The sequence below is a fragment of the Phacochoerus africanus genome, chromosome 16 (assembly GCF_016906955.1).
Source record: "Phacochoerus africanus isolate WHEZ1 chromosome 16, ROS_Pafr_v1, whole genome shotgun sequence".
NCBI classification, from domain to species: domain Eukaryota; kingdom Metazoa; phylum Chordata; class Mammalia; order Artiodactyla; family Suidae; genus Phacochoerus; species Phacochoerus africanus.
In genome coordinates this window covers 13,233,853-13,244,093 of record NC_062559.1, presented here as the reverse complement: position 1 = coordinate 13,244,093, position 10,241 = coordinate 13,233,853, and positions in this window count along the sequence as shown.

Sequence of the window (10,241 nt, the reverse complement as noted above, 5' to 3'; positions counted from 1 at the left end):
AGGACTTTGAATACAGGCGAGATGGGATGTGATTTATGCTTAAATAATCATTCTGACTGCCGCATGGAGAAGGGGCTATGGAGTGGGAGATACAAATGGAGTGGAAGCAGGGCAAGTTGTTGGGAGGCGGCTACCACGGTCTAGGTTAGAAACGATGGCGGCTGGCACTAGAATGGTGGGCGTGCCATAGATAAAGGGGTACATTTCAAAGATGTTTGAGGGGTACAATCAAAAGGACTAGGTGAGGGAAAGGGAAGCATCAGGGATACTTCAGCTTTTGACTTCAGCAATTGAGTGGGTGGGGGTGGTGGTTACTGAGACAGAGTATGCGACGAGGACTAGGTTTGGGGGCAGAGAGAATAAAAAGTTCTATTTCGGGCATGGCAGTTTTGAGAGGCCTATAGACAGGCAAGTAAAGATGCCAATAATAGCAGGATATGAGGAAGAAACGTGGAGAAGCTCAGATGGGCTCTTTTAGTTTAGGATTACGTAGATGGGCCAGATGAGATTCCATGAACAAGAGTTTGGACAAAGAGAAACGCTGAGTTATCCCCAACTTTTGGATGTCAGATTAAAGAGGTATCAACAGAAAAGAAGGATAGTGAAGGAGCGGCAGGCATGTGCAGTGGCATTAGAAGCCACAAGAAAAACATGGAAAGAGAGAGGCTGGGTTTGTGTGTGTGTGTGTGTGTGTTTTATTTTTTCTGGTCTTTTTAGGGCTGCACCTGTGGCATATGGAGTTTCCCAGGCTAGGGGTCAAATCAGAGCTGTAGCTTCTGGCCTCCACCCAGCCACAGCCACATCAGATCCAAGCCAAGTCTGCGACCTACACCACATCTCACGGCAACGCTGATCCTCAACCCACTGAGAGAGGCCAGGGATTGAACCTGCATCCTCATGGGTAGTAGTCAGATTCACTTCCACTGAGCCACAGCGGGACCTCTGAGAGAGGCTGCTTTTACGAAATTCAGTAAAATAGCAATATAGAAGTGTCGAGTTTATTTCATGTAACTGAAAACCTACAGTAGGTGTGTATTTCGTCAGCCAGTGCGGGCATCCTTCCTAATGGTGAAAGTAAACATTAAAAAGGAGACAATGATGAAAACTCACTATTATTATTTACTTTTTTTCCTGAAGAATTGGCCAATAAAATTATAGAAAGGGAAAAGCTGCCATTACACAAGGTTCAAAGCCTTTCCAGTATTTTTATTTGGATCTTACTAAGTTTATTGATTAATTAAATGGAACTGACATCTTTACAAGCTTAAGCTTTTGATCCATGAACAGGGTATCTGCTTTGTTTCATACTTTCATGGACGTCAGTAGAGACATAACATTTTATTTGGGAAGGATCTGCTCATTTCTAGTTAAATTTATTCTTAGGTATTTAAAAAATCATTATTGCTACCATTAACATATCTTTATTTATCAATATCTATATTGACAGACAGATGATCTTTAAAATATATAATACACATTTAAATGATTATGCACAGAAAGATTAAACTAGAAATGAGCAGAATCTTCCTGAAGAAAGCATGCGTGCTCTCTCTCCACATTTATGTGCATGGATTTATGTTATATTCATCCATATACATGCATATAGATATACGGATTCTGATGTACATCCACAGTCATTCATTCATATACATACATACATATGTGTATATGTACCTACACACACACACACAGCCCCTCTGTTCAATACTTAAGTCAATGTCTGGATGAGATTTTTATCTGTCTGATAACAGTCTTTGTCCTCTTCCCTTCCCTCACTGTAACATGTCACATCTGAATTTCGAGGGTGTTCCTTGAGCTGCCGACACGCGGAGAGAAGCTGTGAAGACAGTTTCTCTTGTAAGCCTCTCCGCATGAAGGGTCTGAGCAGGGAGGGAAGCCTGTGATGGGTCCTTAAGGGGAGGAGAGTGTGGTCATCAGACGGCTCCTATCATATTTTCAGTCATCACTGAAATTTGAGCAGAAATCTTAAGAGCCCTATGAACGGAGACACTAAAGTATGTTTTAATTTTAATTCAACGTTCCTTTGAAATTCCATTTCTTTGGTAACACTTTTTTTTTTCCTCTCTCTTTAATAAAACCTCATTTCCAGAACAACTAAATGACTATAGTTCTTCAAATGATTTCTTTCCAAAGCCTTATGGGGAATGTTTTTAATAAACACTAAAAAGTATGGTTCTATTTTTAAGCTCTTACCTCTGGTGTCTGAACGGTTCCTATGAGCTTTCTAATGGTCTGTTTAGTCTAATTCAATACAAAATCAGAAATCAATTAAACAAAGCTTTTCCTTAAAAAGGGTAAAAAAGATGCTTGGTTTAAAATGCATGTAACCTTTAACATATTTCATAATATTTGGATAGTTTAATAAAATGATAGCACATTAAAATAGCATTTGACATATATATTTTGATCATGTTATGTATTAATAATATAGTTAGCTGCTTCTTTTCTGTACAAAACCATTACTGCATTTGTTTTGAGTTTCAAACCACAGTGGGATTAAATATTGTCCTCTCCTGGAACTTTCACTTCATAAGTCAATCCTCTGAAAGAATAAATAAATATGTAGGTAGGAGGCAAGATGAACACAGTATAAAGGACAGGATCAATGGTGAGATCTGATGTCTTCTGAATATTGCTCTAAGCCAGTTCATTAAGCTACAGAATTAAAATTATATTCAGAAACTCAATAGCAAATGAATTTATGAATTATGTTGTTGGAAAACTTTAAAAGCTCAAATGGTTTATGAAAAAAAATGATAGAGGAACTCAACTTAACTTGATTAGAGATGCAGTCATTGTGGCTTAATTTCCAAGTGATCACACGCTGTCAAGAGCACCCTCAAGGCAGAGGGTGAAGGGGCAATGGGACTAGGGATTGTAGATGTGATACACTCTGATGAGGGAAAGAAAAATGAGTATATCCAGACATTTTATCCTTCATCTTTTTTTTTTTTTTGGTCTTTTTTTCCCCATTTCTTGGGCCGCTCCCATGGCATATGGAGGTTCCCAGGCTAAGGGTCGAATCGGAGCTGTAGCCGTCAGCCTAAACCAGAGCCACAGCAACATGTGATCCGAGCCTCATCTGCAACCTACACCACAGCTCACGGCAACGCCGGATCATTAGCCCACTGAGCAAGGCCAGGGATTGAACCCGCAACCTCATGGTTCCTAGTCGGATTCGTCAACCACTGAGCCATGACGGGAACTCCTATCCTTCATCTTTGTACTACTTGGTTTGGGTCTGTGTCTGATGCCACTATCACTGGTCCAAGTTACTTTTTTTTTTTTTTTAAATACCCATGGCATATGGAGGTTCCCAGGCTAGGGGTCGAATCAGAGCTACAGCTACCAGCCTACACCACAGCCACAGACACTTGGGTTCTTAGCTGTGTCTGCAACCTATACCATGGCTCACGGCAATGCTGGATCCTAAACCCACTGAACGAGGACAGGGATCGAATCGGCATCCTCATGGATACTAGACAGATTCGTTACCACTGAGCCACAACGGGAACAAAAATTTCTTAAGTGAATTCGATGTTGTGTCAGAAAGTGGGAATGGGACTGCTTGATGCCACCAGGAAACCCAAGGGAATATTTTCAGTCCTCTAGGAAGGGTGGAGTATTGTAGAATGTTCCCTTTCTATACTCCAGGCAAATCTTCAATTTTTATAAGGCTGGATTTTGCCTAAATTGTCTAAGACTAAGAAAAGTTCTAAATCAAAGGATTCTCCCATTAACCTCTTGGAGAAACAAGAGAGTATGTGTGACTCAGTGTAACTCATGACTGCAGAGGAAAAGTCGGTCCAAAGTGAGTAACATCTTTCTCGTTCATGCTTCCTCATACCCCAAGGTTTGGGATGTTGCATAGGTAATAGCCACTGCAGTACAACAGAAACTTATTTTACCAAGATGCACCCCCTTAAGTTGTTCACTGTCTTATATGGGCTGGGTTTGCAATGCGCCTAAAAGATTATAATAGTAACATTTTGGCTCACTGAGCACAAATCCCCGTAAGAAATATAATATGAAAACATTTAAAATATTTTCAGAATGAACAAAATGTGACACAGAGACATGAAGTGAGCACATGCTTTGGGGAAAAATGGTGCTTATAGACTTGTTTGCTTGATACAGGGTTGCCACAAACTTTTAATTTATAAAAAATGCAGTAACTGCAAAGTGTAATAAAATGAGCTATGCCTGTAGGAATAAATCTAGAGCCAGATATCAGCACTTCATGTTTATAGGTCTTATATAACTATAATCCAAATCAAATTTACAAACTTATTATATAAAACCTATAAGACCAATAGAGCCCAACTCTACAATACTTGTTTAATGCTGGCTTGTTAAAAACTAAATTACTTTTCATGTACAACCACTATGGAAAACAGTATGGAGGTACCTCAGAAAAGTAAACATAGAATTACCACATGACCCAGAAATCCCACTCTTGGGCGTATATTGGGACAAAACTTTCATTAAAAAAGATACATGCACCCGTATGCTCACTGCAGCACTATTCACAATAGCCAAGACATGGAAACAACCTAAATCTCCATTGACAGATGAATGGATTGAGAAGATGTGGTATATATACACAATGGAATACTACTCAGCCATAAAAAGAACAAAATCATGCCATTTGCAGCAACATGGATGGAACTCGAGACCCTCATACTAAGTGAAGTAAGTCAGAAAGAGAAAGACAAATACCATATGATATCACTTGTATCTGGAATCTAATATACAGCACAAATAAACTTTTTCACAGAGAAGAAACTCACGGACTTGGAGAGCAGACTTGTGGTTGCTAAGGGGGAGGGAGAGGGAGTGGGATGGACTGGGAATTGGGGGTTAGTAGATGCAAACTGTTGCATTTGAAGTGGATAAGCAATGAGATCCAGCTGTCTAGCACAGGGAACTATGTCTAGTCACTTGTAATGGAACATGATGGAGGATAACAAAAGAAAAAGAATGTGCGTATACACACACACACACACACACACGACTCAGTCACTTTGCTGTACGGTAGAAATTGACAGAAGACTGTAAACCAACTATAATGGAAAAAATAAAAATCATAAAATAAGAAAGTTACCTTTTATTACGTGAAGAGGTACTTTGTAGCTACCACCTGTTACGGAAAAATGGGTCCTTTCATGATCATGCTCTGTCTTCCTGTGAATTTGGGAAACACTGGAAAGACCAGGGCTGTTGAGGCTCAGTAACCTTGGACTTGAATCCTTGCTCTACCAGTTTTGTATGTGGCCTTGGGGAAGTCATCGAATCTTTCTGGGCCTCTAGTTCTCTATCTGTAGAGATGGCCTTCACTTATTCAACACACAGTACTTAGCTGATGTTGTCCTAGATGCTGAGGATGTAGCTATGAGCGAGCTGAGTACGTGCCTTTACAGAGCTCGCAGTGTAGTCAGGGTGGAGAATGGAGGGAGAAAAAATACACATAAGGTAATTTCACACAGTGATAAGTGGTATGAATAATATAGGACAATGGGATAGAAAGGCAGAGTTGGTACTTTAGCCAGGGGTAAATCTCTCTGGTGATATGTGGTCTTTGAGTAGATTAAACAAATGGTGAGAAAAAACGGAAGTGTGATAAGCCAGGAGATGAGAGAATGAGCTTGTTGTCCCTGAGGGGCTTGGAAAACTAGTGTGATTGGAGCACAGAGGAGGAAATGATGGGGTCTACCTTGCAGGGTTGTTCAGGGATTACATGAGCTAAGGACAGGAAGCGCCCAGCACAGAGTATCCAGGCAACAAACAGCAAGTGTTACCTGTATTACAGGTTATAAATGCACATTTTGTAATTTAAAGAGTTAATCTGTTCCCAAAAGGAAAGCTTTGTTTATCTCACAGAGATTCATTTCCCTTTAGAAATAAGGAGAGAAGCTAGCACGTTGACTTTCAGTAATCTGCTTTGCTGACGTTCATTCTCTGTAAAATTTTTCTCTGTGACGTCTATGGTGTATTCTCAACAATCTCATGATACACATTATTCATACCATCATAGGACCTTTGCTCATTTATTAAAGCTGGCGATACTTTAGAGGTCATCCGGCCTCACTCATGTTTCTAATAAGCAAGATACAGACCAAGGAGGGGATGTGATTCAAGACAACAGAATCAGTGGCAGAGCTTGTACAAGATCCAGGTTCCTGGGCTCTTAATTGTCTCTTTTTTATTATCTTAATTTATTCCCTGTTTCTACTATCCCTCCCTCATCATACCCTGGCTTTTTGTTTCTACTATGATTAGCAAAATGATACTTAGGTATGATTAGGGTTGTGCACAAGCCAGGGCCATGACCAGAAATTTAAAGGCTTGTAGGCAGATGACATCACTGTTATGGACTAAATGTTTACATCCTCCTCAAATTCATGTGTTGAAGCCTTAATCCCACATATGATGGTATTTGGAGGTAGAGACTTGGGGAAGTGATTAGGATTAGTTGAGGTCATGAGGATTGAGTCTTCATGAAGGAATTAATACCCCATAGGAAGAGACCAAAGAGCTTGCATGCTCTGTCTCTGCCATGCGAGGATACAGCAAGAAGGTAGCCATCTATATGCCAAGAAGAGAGCTGCACCAGAAGCTGAACGGGACAGTACCTGATCTTAGACTTTCCAACGTCTACTGTTCAAGCCACCCAGCCTATAGTATTTTGTTACAGCAGCCCAAGTAGATGAAGGCAGGCCTTTTCATTGTGACTTTGGGATATGCTACACTGTTGGATATTTACTAGGGTGAGAAAGAATAAAGCAGTAGGCTGGTAGGCCCAAGAATTTTGACTGATACAATTATTTTTTTGTTATTACTTAATGCATTTATTACGTTTATAGTTGTACAATGATCCTCACAATCCAATTTTATAGGATTTCCATCCCACAACCCCAGCGACGGATACAATTAGAGGAATTTTCTTGGCCAAGCGTGCTAAAGTTTCCTGTCTTGGTGAACTGTCAATCTCCAAATTTAAAAAATCTGCTTTAAAACTGGTCACTATTGATTTTATGATGTGAAGGCAAATGTTGGAGATCTAAAAGAAAAATAGAATCGAACAAAAGGATATTAGGGGAACTTACAAGGTCTTTGATGACTTGTCCCATTCTGATGAAATACATCAATGCCAGAGAATCGTTGTTGAAATAGATGGCCTTGATATATGCTAAAATGTAGGACTGTTTCGTGCTTGTAATTGAGAAGAGGATCTTTTGCCAGTAATTCTGTTCATGATGTATGAGTCAGAGGAGAATACAATTCTCTTCTAAAGCTATGCTAAAGATAAAATGCCGACACTGGGGGGAAAAGGCTTTGTCAGTAAATAAATACAACACAGACACAAAGAATTGATGTATATGGTAATAATTGCACTCTATTACTTTTACAAAGTCCTCTGGCTTACTGATGCTTAAGAAAATATACTACTAAATAGCCCCTTGAAAGGGATGGAGTAGTTGAGATATTGCTTTTCAAAATTTAGACTCAAGGGCTCTCTACAGATTTAAAGATGCCTGAGTGTGTAGGACCAAATTCCTAACAAATGAAAAATAAAAGCAGTTTATGTGCATGCACTGGTTGACAATTGCACATTCTGTTTTTGTATCCTATTACATGTGCGAATTTGTAGAATATGTGTAGTAATCCTTCATTATTGGGATAATGGGAAAGACATATGGAGTTGAAGATGCCTACATGCTAATCTTTTTTTTTTTTTTTTTTCTTTTTAGGGATGCTCATATGGCATATGAAAGTTCTTGGGCTAGAGGTTGAATCAGAACGGTAGCTGCAGGCCTGTGCCGCAGTCACAGCAACGGGGCATCTGAGCTTCCTCTGCAACCTACACCGCAGCTTGGGGCAGCACCAGATCCTTAACCCACTGAGTGAAGCCAGACATCAAACCCATATCCTCATGGATATGAGTCAGATTCTTAACCCCGGAGCCACAATGGGAACTCCTTCTACATGCTAATCTTTGATGTTTTAATCTTCAAAATAGGAGGAGTAATAACACCAACAGCTCAGGGTTGTCCTAAGAGTTAAATGAAATAACGTGTGTGAAATGTGGCCTAAAAAACACATTAAACCGGGAGTAGAAACCCAAAAAGTTATTTCATTTCCAAACCGGAAAATGCAACACAAAGGAAATAACAAGTTGCTTTTGTCTTTTTGTCACCAATAATAAGTGAAGAAGGGGTGGCTAGTAAGCAGTGGGTATGTGAATGGAAGAAAAGGAATCCAGTGACTAAACTGTTTGAAGGAAGTTGGCTTGTGTTCTCATCACCCAGAGCCAGGGCAGAAAAGCTTAACCAGCGGAGAAATTAGTTGCCTTCTAGGAAGCCAATTTGGAAGGAGAGCTAGGGACTCTGCACAAGGAAGTGGGGAGCAGTGGAATCTTTTTACCTGCTTCCTAAGTGAGGGCAGCCTGAAACACTGCTGCTGCGGTGCACTGGGCAGGCCTGTCACAGCTGAGACCATTCAGGTCTAAGCAAAGGAGGGCTGCCTGTGGGGAGGGGTGGCTGGTGCAGCGGGCAGGACACAGCTTCCATCAGCATTCCCACTCCCAACCCCCAATCCAGAGATCTTAGTCAAAACACTGGCTGGCTCTGCAAATAAAGCCTTAAGACAAGTCTTCATTCCATTCCATTCAGGTTGCTTGTAAGCCTTTTCTATTTAGAACTTTGGGAGCTGTCATTCTTTTTTTTTTTTTTTCTGTCTTTTGCCTTTTCTAGGGCCACTCCTGCGGCATATGGAGGTTCCCAGGCTAGGAGTCGAATTGGAGCTGCAGCCACCGGCCTACACCACAGCCACAGCAACACGGGATCCGAGCTGCGTCTGCGACCTATACCACACAGCTCACGGCAACACCGGATCGTTAACCCACTGAGCAAGGCCAGGGATCAAACCCGCAACCTCATGGTTCCTAGTAGGATTTGTTAACCACTGAGCTACTACGGGAACTCCTGGCAGCTGTCATTCTTTTCTGCTCTGTTTTAGAAGAAAAACGACTAATTTTCTCTATATTTATTTAGGGTTTATCTTTTTCACCGGATGATAAGCTCCATAGGATGTGCTTTTGTCAGTTTGTTTTCCCACTGTGTCCTCACAGCCTGGGTCAGTGCCTGGCACATAATAGGTGCGCATTAAATAGACAAGGACTGACTATGCATCACCAAGTAAATAAGAAGAATGGGTAAATAAGGAAGGGGTGGGGCCTTGGAGAGCTAACATTTCCTGCCTCATTTGCATTAGTTTTTTTACAGCATCAGGTTTGATCCTTCAAACTACCCTGGAGATTGATGTAACTGTCTTGTTTAGTAAATGAGAAAATGGAAATTTGGAGAATTTATCAACCTTATGTCTGGCCTCACACCTGGGAAATGATGTAGAATTTGGAAGGGATTTGATCGATGCCAAAATTCACAATCCTCTGACTGCCAAGGTCCCCCTGCACAGCAGGGATGGGACCCTGAGGAGCAGAAGACCTAGATTCTATTCTAAAGGGGCCCCCAGGCAACTCCGAAGCCAATTGCGGTTCTTGGGAAGAGGAGAACTGAATTTTCTGTTTGTTATTAAGGAAAGCTCATGTTTGTTTGAACTGCTTGCAGTGTTCCCGGTGAATTAGGACCGTGGATAAACATACTTAGCAGGACCTGAGACTCCGTAAGTAGGGACTTAATAAGTGTTTACAGCACAAATGAAGGAGAAAAGCAAAAGAAAGAGAGAAAGGGTAAACCAACCGGGAGGGGCCAGTTTTAACCTGAAGGCCACCAGGAAGAGCATGGCTAGCAGCAGGGACCTGGGAGGAAATCATGAAGATGGGGAATTAGAACAAGCCCTGAGCCTGGGAGAAAGAGAAGGAAATGAGAGGCAAGGCAAACACATTTAAAGCCCACGCAAAAAGATTCCTGTGCCTTCTCTCGAGCTCTCTAAACAACAATAATGTGTTTCTTCAGGTCATTAGATAATCTATTTTAAAAAACCAAACCAAACTGTTGCCTTTGGAAAGTCAATGAGGCTTTTTAGAGTGAGTTGTCCTGGCATCAGGAAAGGAATTTCTAGGAGCCTTCTGGTGCCTGGAATGGGATGAGTGCAAAGGTTCCTGGTGCTGTGATGAGAATGTTCATTACAAGCTTTACTTATTTTTTTATTTGTTTTTTGTCTTTTGTCTTTGTTGTTGTTGTTGCTATTTCTTGGGC